Source organism: Rhinoraja longicauda, chromosome 20, assembly GCF_053455715.1.
Source record: "Rhinoraja longicauda isolate Sanriku21f chromosome 20, sRhiLon1.1, whole genome shotgun sequence".
In the NCBI taxonomy this organism is placed as follows: Eukaryota; Metazoa; Chordata; class Chondrichthyes; order Rajiformes; family Arhynchobatidae; genus Rhinoraja; species Rhinoraja longicauda.
Genome location: NC_135972.1, coordinates 30,952,835 through 30,977,315, shown reverse-complemented (window position 1 = coordinate 30,977,315; position 24,481 = coordinate 30,952,835). Strand labels below are relative to the sequence as shown.

General features: G+C 43.9%; 1 protein-coding gene across 2 annotated transcripts in view; it reads right to left on the bottom strand.

The window, feature by feature from the left end:
- Window positions 1-24,481, bottom strand: part of mgat4c (mgat4 family member C) — a 391,818-nt gene that overhangs the window by 95,939 nt on the left and 271,398 nt on the right. The window lies entirely within an intron of this gene.

Below are 24,481 nucleotides of genomic sequence, written 5' to 3'. Positions count from 1 at the left end.
CCTAAATAATTTGCACCTCGCCAATCATGTAGCTCCACAAATCACAACGCTCTCATCTTTTAGTCTCACACCACCTGTGCGTTCATCTCTGGGCTTTACCCAACCATCTGCCCAATGAAACCCCTCCTCGTCTACGACCTACCACACGACTGACCTATGACGATATGTTCACCTATGACCGGCCATGCTTTGTCCTCCTCCGCCATTCCTCCTATGACCTGCCATGTATTGTCCTTGCCCCCACCCCTACAATAAGTCTGAAGAAGGGTTCCGACCTGAAATGATCTCCAGGGATGCTGCCTGACCCGTTGAGTACTCCAGCATTTTGTGTCTTTCCTTGGCATTCTTTTATAATTTCTACTTTTATGATATCACAAGCTCTCAAGCAAAATGTGCATGTTCGTAGATTTCCCTTACAGAAACTACTTAAATGTCCTGCTACACTTTTGGTGGTGGTGTTGCCTGAAGCATAAATGCAGATCAGCAGACTCGGAGATCCAACTTGCATGTTCAGTCGTTTTAAGTCAGTGTGGCAGAACCTTATGGTAAAGTCTCATCTCTAACAATGGTGCAGCCCCTAAAGTGTTGGCCTGGTTCTCAAATTCATTTCAAAGTGTGAAGAAGGGTCTTGACCCGAAACGTCACCCATTCCTTCTCTCCAGAGATGCTGCCTGTCCCGCTGAGTTACTGCAGCATTTTGTGTCTAATCTTGAATTAATTTAATTGGAATGGGGTTTGCGCTCAACAGCTTTCCCATGTAAAGACAAAAATACTACAACAGTTGTCAATTGATTTTGTTTAGATTAAAGATACAGCGCGGAAATAGGCCCTTCGGCCCACCGAGTCCACGCCGAGCAACGATCCATGCACACCAACACTATCCTACACACACTAGGGGCAATTTACACTTATACCAAGCCAATTAACCTACGAACCTGTACATCTTTGGAGTATGGGAAGAAACCGAAGGTCGCCGAGAAAACACCCATGTTCATGGGGAGAACGTACAAACACCGTACGGACAAACACCCGTAGTCGGGATTGAACCGGGGTCTCTGACACTGCAAGCGCTGTAAGGCAACTACTCTACCGCTGCGCCACTGTGCCGCCCAAAATAGTTAGTGAATAGTAAAGTACAGACTGACACAATTACTCCCTAAAAAGCCACAGATAGTTGGATATTTTTATTACAAACTATGTACACTGGCCTGGGGTAAAGAGAAGCACGATTAAGCATTAAAAGCTATTCATATTCCACAAGCTGCAAACAGCACCAAAAGGTCCCAGATGTGAAAGTGGTGCACAATTTAACACTAGACTGATCTTTGAAATTGTCTAATATATTTTGCCAAATTTCATTTACAAGAGATATTAGAAATGCAAGTCTGGAAATTATTGTATGAATAGCCAATGCATGCATATCAATTCCTCTTTCAATTATGTGACCCGCTGAGTCGGGTCTTTTAAAAGGATCATTGAGGAGAATTTGATATTAAGTATTTGTGCAATAATTGAAAACAGGAATGGTTCTAAGGCCAATCACTGGTCTTAATTGCAACCAAATACATAGCTGAGCCAGTCTTGTCACGATCTCCTTCAGGGCTGGTCTGTAAAAAATATTAAAAAATAAAAATCCAGACCAATGCCATTAATTTCAGTTATCATTTCTGCTCATCTCTGTCTGGATCTATGGTATAAAAAATCCTGTCTCAAAAATCGCTCATTGTGAGCATGGAAAAAAGGTCATATTAAATTTGCCTTTAGTTCAGTTTTTTTTAACCTATAGATAAAGTCTAATGGGGGGGGGAGAGGGGAGGGGGTATCTTGTGGTGGTTTGAAACCATACTGGAGTTAGATTTGAAAGCACGTCAATCAAAGAGTCTCGAATGTTGCATACAACAGAAATGCACAAATTTAAAATGATGTGATCTGGAGGAAGAAAACAGAATCTATGCAATGTCTGAGCTTTAATTGCCCTGTGGGTATCAATGGAATGTCTACTTTCAAATGAAAGGGTGAAAGTGATTTCCCCAGGCAATGAAAAATTGGTTCACATCAAATCAGCGGCCTGTGTGGGAAGGAACTGCAGATGCTGGTTTATACCGAAGTTAGACGCAAAATGCTGAAGTGACTGAGTGGGTTAGGCAGCATCCCTGGACAGAAGGAATAGGTGATGTTTCAGGTCAGAACCCTCCTTCAGGGTCTGTTATGCATTCTACTCACGTGGTTCTCCTTCTAACTTCCAATTTCAAACCTAACTTCCTTTGTAAAATCTAACTTCCATTTTTCGATGGGCTACATTCGCTCTCCTGCCCACAACCAGTTTTGGCCCTGGGAGTCCAAAAAGATGGGAGAAGTTCAGAATTGAAATGCCTCACTGAGAGAAGATGGTAATCAATCACGCCTGAAAACTGGAAGCTGATATGGCAGATGTAGAAATTATAGAATAGGAAGTAAGAACCAGTGAAAGGATTTCCCAGAAATGAGGTACACCATGCCGGCAGGGAAGAGAACAGGTCAAGGGCCATTCAGCACTGAGTTAGTTGACCTTAGTCTCATTGATAAAGTGTTGATGGGTTTCTGTACTCTTGAACGAAGGGGTGGCGGGTGGGGACATTAGCTCGGGGGCTTCTACTAAGGAATTTGGGAGAATACATATGAAGAAATTAACAAAGGCACACATCTATTTTCCAAGTCCATTAATTTGCACATGATCAACAAACATATTGTAGGTAAAATAGATTCTGATATTAGGAAATAAGGTATCCCTGCATAATAGGATTGCTGCTGTGCTTTTGGGCAAACCAACTTCCTGCAACAAAGCTTCCACCTTGAATCATATCAAGTTTAAAAAAGATAAAATATGTTTTTTGATTGTTCTTTTTTAACAATGCACTTGTAATAGTCCTGCTGAAAATCCCCATTTTGTGGAAGGAAATGCTAAAAGTTCAGTGCCATTTCTCACATTTCCAGGTTGGGTGTGCAAGATGTGACCTGCCTTGTAATGGAATACCAAGATAAGCCTTCACAAAATGTGTCATGCTGATGTGAGGCCAGACATTTTCAATTCCAATGTAAATCAGGTCAGTTGTGATGTCCTGTGCTCGAGCATTAATTTCTCTTGTCTCCTCTACGTAATTACTCTTCTGCAATTAAACATAAGTTTGAAGCAACAATTTATCTTTGAAATAATTTCATGATATTAAACTATGAAATGAAGAAAGATCCAAAAATAGGCTTTTCCTCGGCTGACCAAAGTTTGAAAACCGGATTTTACATCAAAGCGTCTGGCAGGCTCCCCAAGGAATCCAATCGGTTATTCCTTATCTCATATTGCTCTCAGATCTTTGCAGATTACCTTTTCCAATTAAGTGAGATCCCCTTGAAAGTCTTGCAGCAATAATCCCCAGCTCAATTTTCCTCCAAAACGCAGGTGTACAAGGGACAGACACAGCTGAATGAGACACAAAATGCTGGACTGCAGGCAGCATCTCTGGAGAAAAGGAATAGGTGATGTTTTGGGTCTGGACCCTGCCTGACCTGCTGATTTAATCCAGACTTTTGTGCCTGCCTTCGATTTAAACCAGCATCTGCGGTTCCTCCATACACTGTTGAAAGTGACCTATGAGCCTATGGTGCTAACAGTACTTTTCACTTTATGGGGCCAGTGGTGATTTAGGCTGAAGCAATGGTTCTATTTGCTTCTCCACTGATATCGCATCATCTCCAAGGTATTTCCAGCACTTTGCTTTCTATTTCAGAATTGAGCTAGTTTTGAGAAGAGCTTTTTGATCCATTAGGTCCACTCAAACTCACCAACAGAGAATCTATCATGTCAGCACTATTCGACTGTGTTTTAGAACACTTTTGTTTCAGAAAAAAATAGCATCAATAAATTATTTAGAACTTTAAAAAAGGCTTATCACATGAAATGAATTTCAATATGATTTGAACAAGTTTGAAGGTATAAACAAAGGTATAATAAGTGCTCCAAAGAGTCTTTAAATAATAATCAATCAGGTCAAGGTAAGGGTTTTTAATAATGAAAATCAATAATGCTCAGCTCAAAAATATTTCAAACTAATATATTTTCTACTTCACCACCATTTCTGTAATGGGACATATTGGCAATTAAGGAATCCTATTTATGCACCAAATCCGAGAGCGGGACTTTATGGATTTATAACTGGAATGCTGATACAATCAGGAAAAGGTGTAATTTTTAACGAATCAAAGGTTTGCAGCACTAAGGTAGTCCATTTTCTTTTCTGCGTTAGCTTTGAGCAGGAGCGATTTTGGACTAAACTTGTTTTATGTGCTTCCTTTTTCATGCTCGTGCATCATTTTTAGATTCAAAATGTTTAGCCTTTTCTCTGCTGTGTTATTTTCGCTGCCAGTTACACATTCATGCATTGCAGAAACAGATCCAGCTCTCCAAATACTCAGAAAACATTACAAAATCAATGAGCAATGTAGCATCTCAGAGACAAAGATTCATTTGTCTCTTGAACAAAAACCATATCCATTCCAAAAATTCAATGCCTTTCATTTCAGACTGGCGGAGATTAACGGAATCCACGTGCAAGGCATTGCCAAAGGCTATCACTTATATATCAGAACACCCAAACTGCAGAACGAAACACCTTGTAGCTCACACTGAAACAGCTCAGATTTTTGAAATTTGCCCAAGAAGCAACCGATCAATCCAGACAGATGTTGAATGCATAATCATAGAACCGTGCAAGTCCCTGGGCTCCACGAGAACAGATCAGCAATATTTGCATTCGTTGAATTTCCAGCCTGCCGATATTTTTCATCTGCAGATCGGAGAAAGTGGAAACATCGGTGAGTGCTTCTACTTGCATATTTGTAGGGGTCATTTTTAAACTTGAGATGGGAGCCCGTAAATGAAGTAGGACATAAGACACCAGAAACCGGCCCTGTTCACCTGTGCATCAGAATGACAGCCACCAATTGTACTCACAATCACATATTTAGTTCTGTGGACATTTAGTGGTAACTGTATGAAATCAGATCCCAAGCTAGACGTGGCTACTTCCAGTTTAATCGAATGTTTAGAGGCATAGAATTAGCAAAGAGGCTGAATTCCTCATAAATGTAAGCATTTGCTTCAAAATATAACTTAAATATAAACATTTAACAATTATATTTTTCAGAGCTCAGACAGCCTGGAAGGTAAAGAGAGTGGTGAACTAAGAGCAAACAGAGGTAAATGTGCTTTAGAGAGCTGTATGCGGACCAGAAGAGGCAGGAATGTGTCTCCAGCCAGCACACCTTGCTCCTGCTTCCCAGAATAATTTGAATGTCATGCTTTGCAATTTTCTGATGCCATTTACGATCTCATCCGCACCCAAAAATGCATTTATGCTTTTCCTAAAAGTGACTGGGCCATGGAATCATAAAGCACCCAAGGGGGCCATTTCACCCATTATGCTTGTGGAAGCCCTCTGAAATCGATGGTCTATTATTTCACATTCGAAGTCATTCATCAAAAGGCTTGCCATTTTCTTTTTCCAACCATACATTCAAAGCACATTTGGATAAGATTTTGAAACTTGCATCCACCACTCTTTTAGACATAGGATTCAGACTGGATTAATTCGCTCTGTAAACAAAAGGCCTAAAGTCATAAAAAAATATTAAGTTATAAAAACAAGCCCTTCATCCCAACCTGTCCATCCCCATCAAGTTGTCTAACATGGTCTCATTTTCCTCCATTTGACCTATATCCCTCTGAATCTTGCCTTTCCATGTACCTGTATATATGTCTTTTAAATTTTGTAATTGTACTCACTACTATCACTTCATCTGGCAGTTTATTCCATATATGCAGCATCATTTGTGCAAAAAAGTTACCCCTCCTAATCTTTTCCCTCCCACCTTAAACCTATAGCCTTGAGATTTAGACACTCTTATGCTGGTAAACAGATTCTGACAATTCGACTTTTATGTGCCCCCCATTATTTTATATATCTCATTAAGGTCATCCCTCAACCACCTAGGGTCGAGGGTGAAAGGTTCCAGCCCATCCATTCTCTCTCCATATAACTGAAGCCCTGCAACCCTAATAACATCCTCTACATCCGCTCCCGCTCAAAGGCATTGCTGCAGCTGGCTGTTCAGAACGGACAGGTATTAGAACTGACAGGTATACCATATACCTTGTGTTTGGTATGCGAAACAAAGAATTTCACTGCGACATGGACAAAAAGGCTTTTGGCACTTTGGCCTACATCAGTCAGAGTATTGAGTATAGAGGTTGGGAGGTCATGTTGCAGTTGTATAAGATGTTGGTGAGACCACATTTAGAATATTGTGTTCAGTTCTGGGCACCATATTATAAGAAAGATATTGTCAAGCTTGAAAGGGTTCAGAAAAGATTTCCAAGGATGTTGCCAGGACTAGTGGGTGTGAGCTATAGGGTGAGGTTGAGTAGGATGGGTCTCTATTCCATGGAGTGCAGGAGGATGAGGGGAGATCTTATGGACGTATACAAAATCATGAGAGGAATAGATCGGGTAGATGCACAGAGTCTTTTGCCCAGAGTAGGGGAATCGAGGGCCGGGGGACATAGGTTCAAGGTGAAGGGGAAAAGATTTAATAGGAATCCGAGGGGTAACTTTTTCACACAAAAGGTGGTGGGTGCGTGGAACAAGCTGCCAGAAGAGGTAGTTGAGCCTGGGATTATCCCATCGTTGAAGAAACAGTTAGACAGGTACATGGATAGGACAGGTTTGGAGGAATATGGACCAAGCGCAGGCAAGTGGGACTAGTGTAGCTGGGACATTGTTGGCCAGTTTGGGCAAGTTGGGCCAAAGGGCCTGATTCCACACTGTATCACTCTATTACTCAATGACTCTACGTTACATGTGATAATAAAATATCATTCATTCATTCATTCATTCATTCATTCATTCATTCAATCATTCAGTTATAACATGACATCCCCACTCCTATACTTAATGCCCTGACTAATGAAGGCAAGCATGCGAAATGCCTCCTTCACTACCTTGTCCACCTGTCTCACAACTTTCAGGGAACTAATTACCTGTACCGAGGACTCCTTGTTCTGTGGCACTCTCCTGGCCCTAACATTTATCAAGTCCTACCCTGGTTTAACTTACCAAGTGTCCAACCTCACAATTGTCCAAGTTGAATTCCATCTGCCATTCTTTGGGCCATTTCCCCAGCTAATCAAGATCCCATTGTAATCTTACATAAGCTTCTTCACTGACAGGTATACCACCAATTTGGGTGTCATTCGCTGACAATAAACATGCTGACAATAATGCCATCCAAATAATTAACATTAACATAGATGGCAAACAATAGTGGACCCAGTACTAATCCTTATAACTCACCACTGGTCACAGGACGTCAAGCAGAAAAGCAACCCTCCAACATCATCCTTTGACTCCTTTTCTACCAAGCCAATCCTGTATCCAATTGGATAGTTCATCCTGGATCTCATGTGATTTAATCTTCTAGACAAGGCTGCTTTGTACGACTTGTCAAGGGATTTGCGAAAGTCCATGCAGACAAGTCCACTGCCAAGCCCTCATCAGTCACACTTCATCACCCTCTTAAAAAAACTCAATCAAATTGGTTATACATGATTTACTCCACACAAAATCATGCTAACCATCCCCAATCAATCCTTGCCTTTCCAAATGCAGGAAGATCCTGTCTCTCAGAAATTCACTGAGTAATTTTCCCTCACTGCTGTTAGGCTCACTTGCCTGCAGATCCTTGACTTGTCCTTGCAGAGAGTATTAAATAAAGACAGAACATTAACCACACTCCATTCTTCTAGTATCTCACTGGTGGCTAAAGGTGATGCAAATATCTCTGCCAGGCTCCCTAGATTACCATCAAGCCCCAGGATACACTACATCAAGCCCAGGGGATTTATCCACTGTAATTTGCTTTAAGACCACCTTCACCTGTCCTTTGAAATGTTAAGGTGTTCCAAGGCATCACTATTCATTCTGTTAATTCTTTAGCTTCCATGATTTTTAATCCATGGTAAATACAGGTGTAAAATATTAATTTAAGATCTCGCCCAACTCTTGTGTCTCCACACGTAGTTGTTCACATTGAACATCAAGGGAAAAAAAAGACATAAAGTGCTGGAGTAACTTAGCTGGTCAGGCAACATCTCTGGAGGACATGGATCGCTGATGTTTCGGGTCGGGACCCTTCTTCAGACTAATAAATGGCGTTTCAGGTCGGGTTCCTTAAGGGAACCTATTTTCTCCCAAATTACTATTTTGCTCTTAATATAATGGAAGAGTCTCTGAGGATTCTCTTTTACCTTATCTGCCTGAGGTATCCCATTTTCACTTTTTACCTCGCCTGGTTTCTCATTTAAGTGCACTTTCCATCTCTCATACTTCTCAAGGAATTCACTTTCCTCGAGGAATTCCCGCAATTGACCTCCTTCTTTCCCCTCAGTTATTTACCAATTATGAGGTAAATTCACCATTTTGTTCACATGCATTCATGACTAATTTTGGTAGTGTCATTCAAAAATGAACCAGAACTGATAAAGCTGGCAAATTCTCACCCAAATGGAATGGCTCAGAAGTGTGTTCATGGCTGTAACAGTGTAAATTAACTTTCTATTCACATGAACCATGTATATGAATCTTAAGTATAAAATCTAGAGAGAGAGAGAGAGCATGAAGACAGATCCTTCAGCCCACCGAGTCCATGCCGACTATCAACCATCCATTCACACCAACCCAATTTAATATATAATCCCATTTTTTATTCTCTCCGTATTCTCATCAACTCCCCCAGATTCTACAACTCCACCTACTCACAAACATCAACGTACAGTGGCTAGTTAAATATGAACCCGCATATGGGAGAAAACACATGCGATCACAGGGAGAATGTTTAAGCTCCACACAGACATCACCCAAGGTCAGGATTGAACCTGCTTCTCTAGCTTTGTGCGGTAACAGTTCCATTAGTTGCACCACTGTGCTGCCTGATAATCCCCAAACTCCAAGCCACCGTGTCAGGCTGATTTACACTCACCACATTAGTTTATCTGTGACAAGGATCCAGGTCCAAATCCCACTCTATTTAAACACATAATTTAAACTGACATTTCCAAGGGTAAAAAGGTTGGAAATACAGCCTTTTGGATATGGTATTTACCAGAGGCCCCTTTGCCTTATTGTGTGGAAGTGTATGATCTTGTGGTACTTTTTCAAGTAAATACATCTGTATCACTGCCATTATCAGCAAAACAAATTAACTGTTCATTTGTCTCAAGGTTGAAAATGGGTTTTTCTACTTGAAAATTGGCAACAGCAAATGTACTTTGAAAGTAATTGATTGGCACTGAAGCACTTAAGGAACTTCTGAAATTCTAGGAAATGCTTTGAAATTCTTTAATATCCTAAGGGAGCATTAACTCAGCATGCATGGAGCTCCATTCCAGCATTGTGCCAGCTCCCTCTGGACAGCAACATTCTGTCACATACAAGTCCCAAGGCAATGTGCACGATAAACAAGCCTTGAATTCATAAACACTGCTCCTTGGCCAATTCTACCACTGCGATCCAGCAGACAATAGGAAGGGTAAGACCTGGAGTCCAGGGGGATTGGGAAGAATGCATCAGGGGTTATGGGGAGAAGGCGGGAGAATGGGGTTGAGAAGGAAAGATAGATCAGCCGTGATGGAATGGCAGAGTAGACGTGATGGGCCAAAAGGGCCTAATTCTGCTCCGAAAATGTATGCACATATTGGAGATTAGGACATTCATGGCCAAGACACCAAGTGAAAGAGGTGGTGTAAAAATGGGGCTTTGGGAGTCAGAGGTGGGACTGAGTGGTAGGTGTGGGATGGGGCATGCAAATGAATGACACTGGTGGTCAGAGAGAGCATTGAGTAAAGGTACATCAGTGAGAGTCCAAATAATATAACCAAAGAAACATAGAAAATAGGTGCAGGATTAGGCCATTCAGCCCTTCGAGCCAGCACCGCCATTCAATATGATCATGACTGATCATCCACAATCAGCACCTCGTTCCTGATTTCCCCCCATATCCCTTGATTCCGTTAGCCCAAAGAGCTATATCTAACTCTCTCTTGAAAACATTAAACAGTGCAGGATTGATCTGCAGGCTGTTGAGAACACTCTGGATTAATTGACCTTCAATTCTGGTCATAAATCTGATAACCCTGTTCCCTGAGGTTGGTGCAGACACAGTCTTCATCTCCACTGTTGAGACTCCCATCTGTGCAGTGACCCTGCTATTCATTAACCTTTGATATGCAAGGCTGCTTGATCAGCATTTCTCACGAGTGACATTAATTTTACAGAGTTAAAGACTTGAAGGGTTGTGGTGTTTAGGAGACATAAATCAAAACAACCAAATAAACTAAAACATTGTCATGTCAAGGGAGGGTGGGGGGGGCTGGGGGTGGAGGAAAGAATATTACTAAGAATCGTATTATCATCTACTATTAATGACGCAAAGCTATTCAGTCAATAAATCGATTCTGCATAATTTATATTTAATGATTGTTTAACATTATACAGCACGTTGATTATATATTTTTCATCCCAGATTACAGGCAGTTCGACAAAAAAAAACCATTATGCATTTCCATAATTTCTGACATACGTCTCGACTGGCAGTTACTGCATAAGGAAAACCTCTCAAGTCCCAGCCTGTAGGATAATTCATTGCATCGGTCAAACTTCACCAAGTTCCTGTGTGCACGCAGGGTTACCACTGTACAATCAGTATTCCCCCACCCACTTACTGCAATACTCTCCACATCCATTACAGCAATATCCACATTGTCTCCCTCAACTAAGTCATGTGAAGCTGTCAAGGTCCAGCTGCCGCACATGCACAGAAGCTATTATAGCTCATAAATATTTGAGAAGAGTGAATAATTCAGAAGGAGTTCTATTCAGCTTTTACACTTTGGGACTCAATTTCTGAACATCAGTTGAACTGAGACTGACAAATATTTCCTTTTCTTGGGCTAAGAGCAAACAGAAAACATCAACGGCGTGCAAAGGAGAAATGGAAAATCAGTATTGACAACAATTGTGCATTTTTGCTTCCCTCAGGATTGCTTCCTTTCTTCGCAACATGTGAAATCCACACAAAGCAACGAACGGAAAACAAAACAAAATTTCAGGGGGAAAAAATAAAAAATCCGGTAAGACTCATTTAGACAGCTTTCGTTTCAGGTTGTCCCAAAATAAAATTGCATCAACACATTGCATGACCATAAAATTACATTTGCAGACATTCAGTACCAAACCCAACAATCACATTTTATTACATGAACTATGTCTAAATCAAAAATCAAACTACTCACTGCACACAATGTCTCTACAGTACCATTCAGTGTCAGCCTGGAACTTGGGCAGTCAGAGTTACAATAAACACAAGCCCCCAGCAGCCGTTTAAATATCTTCACTGCTACTTATGAAATCCATTTGCACATGCCACAGCTGACAACACAGATGCTGCCCTTCTCTTATATATCCATTCATTTTGTTTTAGTAATCCCGCATAGTATTAAGGTCTAACTATATTACTGTTTGTCAGCTGAGATCCCGTTCCTTCTTGATAAGCCTTAGTTTTATTACCCTGCTGTAGAGCGGGAAAAAAAGTAACACAGAAAAGCCAATTATTCCTGCTGGGAGAGTCTGTATTCTATTAAAGATTTGCTTCAGACATCCTCGTCTCTTTCTTTCTCGAGGTGGCAGACTCTTTTATATAAACCGAGGTCTGAAGTAGAGTGCAGAAGTCGCTCACACCTCGCCTGTGAACAAAACCTTTCAGTCCTTTGTAAGTGATGACTCACGCAGAGTGCATGCGAAAGGATCAATGGACCGTGCTGAGCTGATCAAACATTTCCTTTACCAGAGCGTTCCTCGTACAGGTCATGCAAATAAATAGGCATTTTGTGGACGACATGTTAATAAATTCCCTTTGCTGCTTAGGCAATATGCAGAAGTTGTGCAAAATGTTGCTACGGTGTCCACACATGCACCTGGTATATACTGATCCAAGATGTGCAAATTGGTGTGAATTGTATTTATATTAAAGTTAAAACAAAGCATTTACATTGAATTAATTAGATGAAGAATGGTTAAAATAAGATAGACACAAAATGCTGGAGTAACACAGTGGGACAGGCAGCATCTCTGGAGAGAAGGAATGGGTGATGTTTCGGGTCAGTACCGCCATTCGAGCCAGCACCGCTATTCAATGTAATCATGGCTGATCATCCACAATCAGTACCCCGTTACAGCTTTCTCCCCATACCCCTTGATTCCGTTAGACCTAAGAGCGCTACCTAACTCTTGTTTGAATGCAACAAGTGAATCGGCCTCCACTACCTTCTGAGGCAGAGAATTCCACAAATTCACAACCCTCTGTGTGAAAAGCTTTTCTTCATCTCAGTTCTAAATGGCCGACCCCTTATTCTTAAACTCTGGCCCCTGGTTCTGGATTCCCCCAACATTGGGAACATGTTTCCTGCATCTAGCATGTCCAATCCCTTAATAATTTTACATGTTTCTATAAGATCCCCTCTCATCCTTCTAAATTCCGGATAATACAAGCTCAGTCGCTCCATTTTTTCATCATATGACAGTCCCGCCATCCCGGGAATTAACCTTGTGAGCCTTTGCTGCACTCCCTCAATAACAATAATGTCCTTCCTCAAATTAAACTGCAAACAATATTCCAAGTTTGGTCCCACCAGGGCCCTGCACAAATGCAGAAGGACGTCTTTGCTCCTATACTCAACTCTTCTCTTTATGAAGGTCAACACGCCATTAGCTTTCTTCAGTGCCTGCTGTACCTGCATGCTTACTTTCAGTGACTGATGTACTAGGACACCCAGGTCTCGTTGCATTTCCCCTTTTCCGAACCTGACACCATTCAGATAATAATCTGCCTTCCCGTTCTTGCCTCCAAAGTGGATAACCTCACATTTATCCACATTAAATTGCACACAATACTCCAAGTCATGCATCTGCCCACTCACCCAACCTGTCCAAGTCACTCTGCTTCCTCATAGCATCTTCTTCAAGTTCACCCAGCTTTGTGTCATCTGTAAATTTGCTAATGTTACTTTTAATTCCTTCATCTAAATCATGAATGTATATTTTAAATAACTGCGGTCCCAGCACCGAGTCTTGCGGCACCCCACTAGTCACTGCCTGCCATTCTGAAAGGGACCCGTTAATCCCTACTCTTTGTTTCCTGTCTGCCAACCAATTTTCTATCCATGTCAATACCTTTTCTATCCATGTCAATACCTGAAATGTCACTCATTGTTTCTCTCCAGAGATGCGGCCTGTCCCGCTGAGTTACTCCAGCATTTTGTGTCTATCTTCGATTTAAACCAGCATCTGCAGTTCTTTTCTGCACATAATGGTTAAAATAATCCAGGCAAAACCTAATGTACGTCCAATAATATGTTTTGCTGCACACATTATATCACAAACACAGATCATGCTTGCATACTGGAATAGAAGCTACCTTTGTCAATGGAGGTATATTGCATTACTAAAATTCTGTGGAGTTAAAAGTGAAATGTGCTGAAGGGTGAAATTTTGTCACAACTGGGAGCTTCTGTATACCTTTATCAAATGCCCCCAAAAAAACATTTATAGAGGATTTAAGAAAATCAAAATAGTTGGAGATACTCAGAATGTGAGATCAGGCAGCAACCGTGGAAAGAAATATAGAGTTAACATTTCAGGTTCGAGACTAGACAATTAGGACATTGTCAGCATAATGTAGCAGCCAAATGGTTGGAAGGAGATTGTTGCAATTTACAGAAAACTACAAACAACATTTACAATTTCTCCACAAATGATGCACAAAATAAATCCTTCAGCATATCCCTCTTATCTGGAAATGGGCAAAAGCAGAGAAGTCAGAATGCACAGGGTGTAATCAAAATGGGGAAAAAAATCATGACAAAATGCTGATATGCTTTCTACTGAAACAGGCATAAAATATTGTGGATCAGTCAATTACTAATTTGACCCTCCAAATTTTTGCAATGGTTTCAAGTTAACGCACAATTGTAGCGACCATAGAGAATGGTCCAGGTCGTCGAACCCTCGGATTGGCCAGCGAGGTCACGTGGGAACGCGACCATGGGGATTGGTCCAGGGAGCGACATCGCTGATTGGCCAGCGATGTCATGTGCGCGTTTGGCGCCCGATTTAGTTAGTTCGGCGAAGTCTTCGAAGAAGACAGTAAGTTTTTGATGGTTGTCCTTTACCTTGTTGTTTAACTCTGTATTCGAATATTGCGGCTGCAATAAACTTCTTCTACAACCAACAAGTTTCGGACTCGCCATATTGGTGACCCCGACGTGATCTGGACGATCACCGAATAAACAGGAACCCGACGCCTCGTTGACGATGACCGCGCCGGGCACACCGGAGTCAAGCGCGGCAGGCGTTCATCTTCCGTTGTTTTGGACGCACGCACCGCAAGCTTGGTTTATCCACACCGAAGCTCAATTTCATATAAAGAAGGTGTCGGACGAATCCACGATGTACTACTACCTCGTCAGCGCCCTATCGCCGGACACAACCAAGCGCGTGATGCGGTTCATCGTGGATCCACCTGCGGAAAACAAGTACGAGGCCATGAAGAAAGTATTACTGCGAATCTTCGGGTTTAATAAGCATGGTGGTGCGGCAAGACTTCTGCACCTACCGGATCTTGGAGATCAACTGCCTTCCGTCCTCATGTCCGAAATGATGATGCTAGCCGGTGAGCATACGGACTGCCCTATGTTCGAACAGGCATTCCGCGAGAAACTTCCCGAGGATGTCCGACTGCTGCTCACGGATTGTTCTTTTAAGGACCCCGAAGCATATGCAGCGAAAGCGGACGCGCTCATAGCGGCAAAAAACAAGGCAAGTGGTTCGATCAACAAGGTCTCGACATCAGTGACCACGCCACAGCGACGGCAAGATGGCGCCACATCTCCCGCCAATTCTCCGAAAGCCCGCCAAAAAGATCCGCACAAGCGCGGCTGGTGCTATTATCACCTACGATGGGGTAACGAATCCCGCAACTGCCGTTTGCCTTGTACCTTCGCGGGAAATGCCTCGGCCGATCGTACATAGGGGCAGTTACGATTGGCCAGAACCGGCGCCTCTATGTCCATGATCGATTCACGGACACAGAATTTTTGGTAGACACGGGAGCCATCGTCAGCATAGTGCCGCCGACCGACCTCGAAACCAGATCGGGTAAGACAGGTCCCACCCTCATCGCGGTTAATGGCAGCCCAATTCGCACTTTCGGTACACGGAAGATGTCCCTTGTGTTAGGCCTCCGCACGTACGAATGGCCATTCATCATAGCCGACGTCAAACAAGCGATCCTGGGCGCAGATTTTCTCTGGGCTTTTTCACTGGTTCCTGATGTCCGCGGTAACGACCTCCGACCCTCCGCCGAAGATGAGCACGTCGCTCCGACAATCGCCTCCTCGCCCAGCCCTACTGTCCAGGCCGTCGTCGCGGCCCCCGACTCGTATGCTGCGATTCTGGCGGAGTTTCCAGAGCTGCTCATCCAACGTTTTGACACGCCTTCGGCCAAGCACGGCGTGGTCCATCACATCCGCACCGAAGGCCCTCCCGTTTTCGCTCGGGCCAGGAGACTACCACCAGACAAACTGGTGGTGGCACGGGCGGAGTTCAGGAAAATGGAGGAAATGGGAATTGTCCGTCAGTCTGACAGCCCGTGGGCCTCGCCGTTACATATGGTCTCCAAGGCATCTGGGGGGTGGAGACCATGTGGCGATTATCGGCGTCTCAATGCTGTTACCACGGCTGATCGCTACCCCATACCGCACCTACAGGATTTTTCATCTGGGCTGGAAGCAGCGGTGGTGTTTTCCAAAATCGATTTGGTGCGAGGATACCATCAGATTCCGGTGCGACCGGAGGACATACAGAAAACTGCGACAATTACTCCGTTCGGGTTGTTTGAATGGTTGCGTATGCCTTTCGGTTTAAAGAACGCGGCACAGGCTTTCCAGCGACTGATGGACCGCGTGGGCCGGGGTTTACCCTTTTTGTTTATTTATTTAGACGACATCCTGGTCGCCAGCCCCTCAGTGCAGGAACACCAGGCCCATTTGCGGACCGTGTTCCAGCGGCTCCAAGACCACGGGCTCATTATCCAACCCTCCAAATGTCAATTCGGCCTTCCTGCTCTTGATTTCCTAGGGCACAGAATTACCCCTGCCGGCGCCTCCCCTTTGCCCGAGAAGGTGGAGGCTATCCGGGCATTCCCTAGGCCCACCACAGTAAAAGGGCTACAGGAGTTCGTAGGCATGGTTAATTTCTACCATAGGTTCGTTCCGGCAGCTACGCGAGTCATGCGCCCACTTTTCCAATGCCTTGCAGGGAATCCGGTAGAGTTGATATGGTCCCCGACCGCAGAGTCGGCTTTTACAGCAGCTAAGGCAGCCTTGGCAGACGCCACCATGTTGGTCCATCCGAGCCCCTCCGCCCCCACGGCCCTGACGGTTGACGCCTCTGACGTGGCGGTGGGCGGGGTCCTGGAGCAGCAGGTCGGTGGCCGTTGGCAGCCTTTAGCGTTTTTCAGCCGGCAACTAAATTCGGCCGAGCTGAAGTATAGCGCATTTGACCGAGAGCTTCTGGCTCTCTATTTAGCTGTTCGTCATTTCAGGTACTTCCTTGAGGGCCGCCCATTTGTGGCCTTTACGGACCACAAACCATTAACATTTGCTTTTTTGAAATTGTCTGACCCATGGTCGGCCCGCCAGCAGCGGCACCTGACTGCTATCTTCGAATTTACCACCGATGTCCGTCATGTCGCGGGTTAGCTTAATGCCGTTGCTGACGCCCTGTCTAGACCTGCTTTTTCCCCTATTTCGGCGGTGGACTGCGAAGTGGATCCCCAGGAGCTTGCGGAGGCACAGCTTCTGGCGGATACCGTTTCGGCTTACCGGTCCACCACTTCGGGATTGAAGTTGGCCCAGGTAGCTTGTGGGTCGGCGGGCACAAAAGTCTGGTGCGATGTTTCTCTTCCCCGTCCCAGGCCGGTAGTACCGCCCTCCCTTCAGCGCCGGGTTTTCGATGCCATTCATGGGCTGGCGCACCCGTCCATCCGCTCCACCTCTGCCTTGGTAGCAGCGAGGTTTGTCTGGCATGGCCTACGGAAACAGGTAGCGGGGTGGGCACGTTCCTGCGTGCCCTGTCAGACCGCTAAAGTCCAGCGCCACATCCAGCCCCCCGTACAGGATTTCGAGGTCCCGGCTGTTAGTTTTTTCCACATCCACGTGGATTTGGACGGGCCCTTGCCTTCCTCCCGGGGCTACACCCACCTCCTCACGGTGGTGGATCGGTTCACCCGGTGGCCAGAGGCTTTCCCGTTGTTTGATATTTCGTCAGCGTCTTGTGCTAGGACTTTGGCCCTTCATTGGGTAGCTCGTTTCGGGGTCCCGGCAGTTATTACCACTGACAGAGGGCCACAGTTCACTTCGTCCCTCTGGGCCGCGCTTGCAGAACTGTACGGGTCCAAGTTACAACCCACGACTGCATATCACCCCCAGGCAAATGGACTCGTAGAAAGGTTCCACCGCCAACTTAAGGCGTCCCTCAGTGCAAGGCTTGAAGGCCCGGACTGGGTAGACCAGCTCCCTTGGGTTCTGTTGGGCATCCGGACTGCTCCCAAGCTAGATCTCGGTGCGTCGTCCGCAGAGTTAGTATATGGCTCGACACTTCGAGTACCCGGAGATCTGTTTCCGGACCCTTCAGACCAGCTGCCTACAGTCCCATCAGTGTTAGCGTCTCTCCGGGAACGGGTGGGCTCCCTGGCTCCAGTTCCGACTTCACGTCATGGGTGTCCCATGGTACATGAACCGCCTTCCCTGAAGGACTGTGAGTTCGTTTTTCTGCGAAAAGATTCCCATCGCGCCCCGTTGCAGAGGGTCTATCAAGGGCCGTTCCGGGTTTTGCGTAAGGGAACGGCTACCTTCACCTTAGACATGGGCGGCAAGAGTGAGCTCGTCTCGGTGTCCCGGCTCAAACCTGCCCATTTGGATCCGGATCAACCAGTCCTGGTCGGTCAAACCCCGAGGAGAGGCCAACCTCCGTTAGTTCCGCTCAGTCCAGGACCCCCCGTTCCGACAGTCCCTCCAGGACCCCCCGTTCCGGCAGCTCCTCCAGGACCCCCCGTTCCGGCAGCTCCTCCAGGACCCCCCGTTCCGGTAGTTCCTCCAGGACCTCCCGTTCCGGCTGTTCCGCCAAGTCCGGAACCCCCGGCTCCTGTGGTTCAGGCTGTCCCTCTCCGTACTCGTTATGGTCGCGAAATCCGGCTCCCTGCTAGGTTCCGCACCTCGGGTTCTGGGGGGGGTCATGTAGCGACCATAGAGAATGGTCCAGGTCGTCGACCCCTCGGATTGGCCAGCGAGGTCACGTGGGAACGCGACCATGGGGATTGGTCCAGGGAGCGACATCGCTGATTGGCCAGCGATGTCATGTGCGCGTTTGGCGCCCGATTTAGTTAGTTCGGCGAAGTCTTCGAAGAAGACAGTAAGTTTTTGATGGTTGTCCTTTACCTTGTTGTTTAACTCTGTATTCGAATATTGCGGCTGCAATAAACTTCTTCTACAACCAACAAGTTTCGGACTCGCCATACAATAACCATTAATGGTAAAAGTTCAAGGGTTGAATCATTGCAGGTAAGCTAAGTGTGAAGTATTAGTATTCAATAATGCCATTCTTCATCTTGAAAGAAAGACCAAAATAATTAGTGAACTTTGGTATTACTTTGGTCATGCAACTGAGGCAATGACAACAGTAACCTTTGGCATTATCATTTAAATGCATTTTGTATTTGGATTGGATTATCTGCCTGATGAAGGGTCCTGACCCGAATCATCACCTGTTGATTCCCTCCAGGGATGCTGCCTGACCTGCTGAGTTCTTCCAGCACTTCGTGTTCTGTTAAACCCAGGATTAATCTTGTATCTCAGGTGGATAGCAAAGACCTTACTGTGCTCTTTTGAAGCAGAGCAGAATATTTCCCCCCTTGTCATGGCCAATATTTATTCCTCTGTCAATATTACTAGAACGGGTGGTCAGTTTGTTAGTATAATAAAGTATGAAGGGATTAGTACTCATATATTAGCTGCTGTGTTTCCCACATTGAAAGTAGAACTAAACTTCACCTGGAGGCTTGGTAGCACATTGGGATGTCCAGAGTTTGTGAAAGTCTATTTCCAACTCTTTTTACTTCATGTAGAAACAAGGAACTACAGATGCTGGTTTACAAATAAAAAAAACAAAGTGCTGGGGTGCAACTAAAGTTTAGTTCTACTTTCAACGTGGGAAATACAGCAGCTAATTTATGAATACTAATCCCTTCATACTTTATTATACTAACAAACTGACCACCCGTTCTAGTAATTTTGACAGAGGAATAAATATTGGCCATGACAAGGGGGAAAGTATTCTGCTCTGCTTCAAAAGAGCACAGTAAGGTCTTTGCTATCCACCCGAGATACAAGATGAATCCTGGGTTTAACAGAACATGAAGTGTGAGGCAGCATCTCTGGAGGACATGGATAGGGTCTGAAGAAGGGACCCGACCTGAAATGTCACCTCTCCCTGTTCTCCAGAGGTACTGCCAGATCCACTGAGTTGCTCCAACCACTTTGTGGTATTTTTGTCTACGTTTTTCTTTTCATCTGCTAACACAGTTTCTAGTCTGAGGAGGGGTCTTGACCCAAAACATCACCCATTCCTTCTATCCAGTGATGCTGCCTGTCCCGCTGAGTTACTCCAGAATTTTGTGTCTACCTCAGTTCCATCTCCTGCTCCCATTGCGAGTGGGCACTTGGTCCTTCTCTAATAATTGTGTGGAAAGATTATGACCAACTGCTTCCTTCATTATTAAAGTGATAACGTACATCTCTTACCTCCTTTTTGCTGATTCATCAATGCTTGGAATGCTTTCTATTGGCTTCTCAAAACCTTTCATAACTTTAAAAAAAGTCATTGGAATATAAAGCCCTAATCGGTCTGACATTTCTTTACAGCAACTTCACATTTCAATTGTTATCCCAATCAACTTCCATTGTTTATCACCTAATAATCATCCTGCATTGGAATGTTCTGCTAGTATCTGAAGTGTAACTTTTTAATTCTTTGCTTTTATATTTTATAAGCGAATGCACTAAAATTCAGCATCGCATTTGTCATTTTAATTTTATCTGCAATGAGGGATTACAGGGGCAAATTTTATTAGCTAGATACATGTCGGATTAATTCACATCATCATCCATATAAGATAGGTGGTATCATGAGGAATAGCTGCTTGGAGATTTATTAAGCACTTGATTTGACACTTAAAATGTTTGGTAACATGCACTTAAGAGGTTGCCAAGTACTTTGGTAGCTATTGTGCCAACAAATGTGCTCTCCTAACAACCACCAGCTATGTGGGAGTAAATGGATACTTGTTGATTTGAAACGCTGTTTAAAAGTGCTGTACACATTTCACTGCTTGCTGATCTATGAAGAGAAATCTGGAAATATGTGGTACATTTTCACAAAGTTTCGCATATGGACAAATGGTATGTATACTGAAAATACTGTCCTCACCATAAAAAATTAGGCAGTGTTCTGCAACTCCATTTTCATTGAACACAGGGACGCAGGTTGGATCCTGACAATGTGTGCTGTCTTTACGGAGTTTGTACGTTCTCCCTGTGACTGCGTAGGTTCTCTCCAGGTGCTCCGGCTTCCTCCCACATTCCAAAGACATGCAGGTTTGTAGGTTAATTGGCGTCTGTAAATTGTCCCTAGTGTCTAGGATAGAAGTAGTGCGCAGGTGATCATGGTCGGCATGGACTCAGTGGGCCCAATGTCTTGTTTCCACACTGTATCTTTAAACTGAACTAAACTAAACCTGATAGGAGTCACCAATGAGATGAAATTGCATGACCCTGGGAATCCATGTGCCAAGCAAAGCAGTGGTTTGGTTTAGTATCAAAGAGGTGTCAAAGGCGATTGATGAAAGTGGATATTGTCAAAATGGATTTTAGTAAGCCACGAGGTGAAGTTCCTCATGGTAGGCTGATCTAGTAGATTAAGATGCATGATATCCTAGGTGATTTGGTAGTTTGGAATCAGAACTGGCTACAGTCTTAAGGGTGGTCTGTGACCAGTGGAATCCCACAGGGGTCTGTAGTTGAACTACTGTTGTTTGTGATATCTATCAATCACTTGGGCAAAAACGCAGATGGGTTGGTTAATAAAAGTGCTAAAAGGACACAAAAAATATGGTCACATTGTGGGCAGTGTAAAAGGTTCTCAAAGTATGCAGCAGGATATAGATACAGGTATGAGCGGAGAAAGGGCTTCCTGGGTTTAATGCAGGCAAGTGTGAAGTGTTGCACTTTTGGAGAAAAAGTGTAAGGGAGAATTATGCAGCTATTGGCAGGACCGTCAACAGCATTAACGTACAGAGGGATCGAGAGGTGCAAGTCTATTGCTCCCTCAAAGGAGCAACGTAAGTAGCAACATGAGCAGCCAGAGTAGTGAAGCAGGTGTATGGTATGCTTGCCTTCAACAGTTAGGGCATTGAGCGCCAAAGTCAAGAAGTCATGTAGATGCTTTATGAAAGTTTACTTCGGCCGCATTTGGAGCGTTGTGCGCAGTTTTGGTTGCCCCATTATCGGAGGTTGTGGAGGCTTTGGAGAGGGTGCAGAGGAGGTTGACCAGGATGCCATTTGCATTCGTGGGAATTAGCCACAGGTAGAGGTCAGACAAGCTTGGATCGCTTTCTCTGGAGGTGTTGGAAGATGAGGATAGACCTGAAAGAAGTTTATAACATTGTGGGAGCCAGGGTGGAAATGTCAAATACAGGAAAGCATAACGAGAATTCAGAGGGGGGAAGCTCAAACTAAATGTGTGGGGCATGTTACTTTAAAGTGGCAGGTGCCTGCAACACGTTGCCAGGTGCGGTGGTGGAATCAGAAGCTTTTAGATAGGCACATGAATTGTACAGAATGATGCAATTTTAGTATGGCGTATGGCAATTTGAATATCACTGTACCTTAATTGGTACATGTGACAATAAAAGACCTCTGAAATCTTTGAAACCTTTGAAATTATGGGTCATGTGCAGACAGAAAAGATTTGTGCAATTTGACATCCTGTTCTGCACAGACAATGTAGGTGAATTGGGTCAGTTCCCATAGTGTGCTGTTCATTATTCTATTTGCCATCCATCAATTCACTCCACAAATACATTTTATTTTCCTGATATTGACCGAATATTCCTAATTGTTTGCAATGACCCAATTATCATAGGCGTGAGAAATCTGAAAAATAATGTTCTACTTATCCTAGTTATTGTTATAGCTGTGATAGGCATGTTGCCAAGGCTCCAAATTTCCAGTCTTCCACAGAGCTGCCTACTGTGGAGCCTGTGGGTGGCACAGTAACACAGATCATAGAGTGTCAACTCACAACCCAAGTGACTTGGGTTCAACAATGTCCTACAGTGCTATCAGTGTGGATGGAGCTTGGACATTCACACTGAGACCGCAGTTTCAAAAACAAATAACCCCATCCCCATCACACTATCCCACTATCTCCGTTACTTCTTTTACTACTCTTTTGCTTTTCACATGCTAATAAAAATATTACTCTTCAAATGACCATTATGTTTTCATTGCTGCGCCTTCTAATCTTTTCAATCTCTCCTTTATATTCCTCAATTTTCTTCTGTATTATCTCCTTGGCAGTGAAGAAAATCCCTTTTGCTTTAATCTTTTTATTGAAGCAAGGATATCTGATCTTTAATTTATTCCCGCATTACTATTAGTTATCGTGTACTTAACTTGTATAATAGTTGTATCATAAGGAGACTTCTCCCACTGCTGGTCTGTGATTTGTTTCACCATTATTCTTCCAACCAATTAACTTGTCCTGGATTCCCTCTCATCTCACAGAAATAAGCTTTATATGCAGTTTAAAGCTATCATCTTTGACCTTTTTTTTCAGCTATTGTTACATATACCTGTTTAGGTAATTGCCTTGAATAAATACTAAAGAGAGAGTTAGAGATCTGAAGCTAAATCAGCAAAGAAGTGCAATGTAAAAGTTAAGAGCACAGACCAAGTGTTGTTTGTAAACACTTCAATAGGAGGAAAACCTTATAGTTGGATTAAAATGAAATTGGATGGCATAGGATCAGTTAGTGCACATCAACTACCTTAGCAAGAATCTGGACCCACTACAACTTGCATCTCACCATTACAGGCATACAGGAGATGTGATCTCGCTAGTTCTCCACTCTGTGCTGGACCTCTTGGACAATAAGAACATGTGTGTCAGGCTGTTGTTCATTGACTACAACTCAGAGTTCAATTATCCATCATCCCCTCCAAACTTGTCATCAAGCTCAGGGAAGTGGGTCTCTGCACATCCCTGTGCAACTGGGACCTCGACATCCTCACCAAAAGGCCACAATTGGTACAAGTTGGCAACAACTCTTCCTCCTTGTTCACCATAAGCACCCCAGGGATGTGTGGTCAGTCCCCTGTGCCGTTTTACACAAATCCCATTTTATTGTCCCCACATTCATATCAACTCCACAACCTCCTCGCTTCAGATCAACAGAAGCCTCTAAACAATGCTTTGAGGCATTATTTGGAGCTTGTAATCCTAAACATTGTCGCACTCATTCCACTGTGTCATGGAAAAACAATCTCTCAGCATCAGAGCCATGGGTTCAATACTGACCTCAGGCGCTGTCTGTGTGAAGTTTGCAAGTTCTCCCTGTGACCGTGTGAATTTACTCTGGGTGCTCTAGTTTCCTCCCACATGCCAAAGACACGTTTGTTGGTAGCTTATTTGTCCTCTGGAAAATTTCCCCTAGGGTGTAAGGAGTGGATGAGAATGTAGGATAACATAGAATTGGTGTGAATGGGTAATTGATGGTTGGACCGAAGGACCTGTTTCCATGCTGTATCTCTAAATTAAAACTAACCTAGACTATCTTTGGTTTGGATCTTACACCTGACATGAAGATTCTTCGCAGTTGATCCCTTGTAACAATTCCTTATCCTCTTTAGAATTGTCCACATGTTCTGCAACAATTTTAATGGAGCCATCTTCTGGTATTCTAGCATTCTTATCTCTAGTTACACAGACAACAATTTATCTCAATTTGTAGATGGAATTTGCTTTATCGAAATTACTGCCTCATTATCCAGGATACAGCAATATAATAATAATAATAATAATAATAAGCATTTATTTTATATAGCGCCTTATCAGGTGCTCAAAGCGCTTTACATAAACAATCAACATAAAAACAAAGAGACAAACTATCCTAACGGAAAAGCAGCGAATATACAACGCCAGCGTCCTCTCACGTCAGGGTCCGG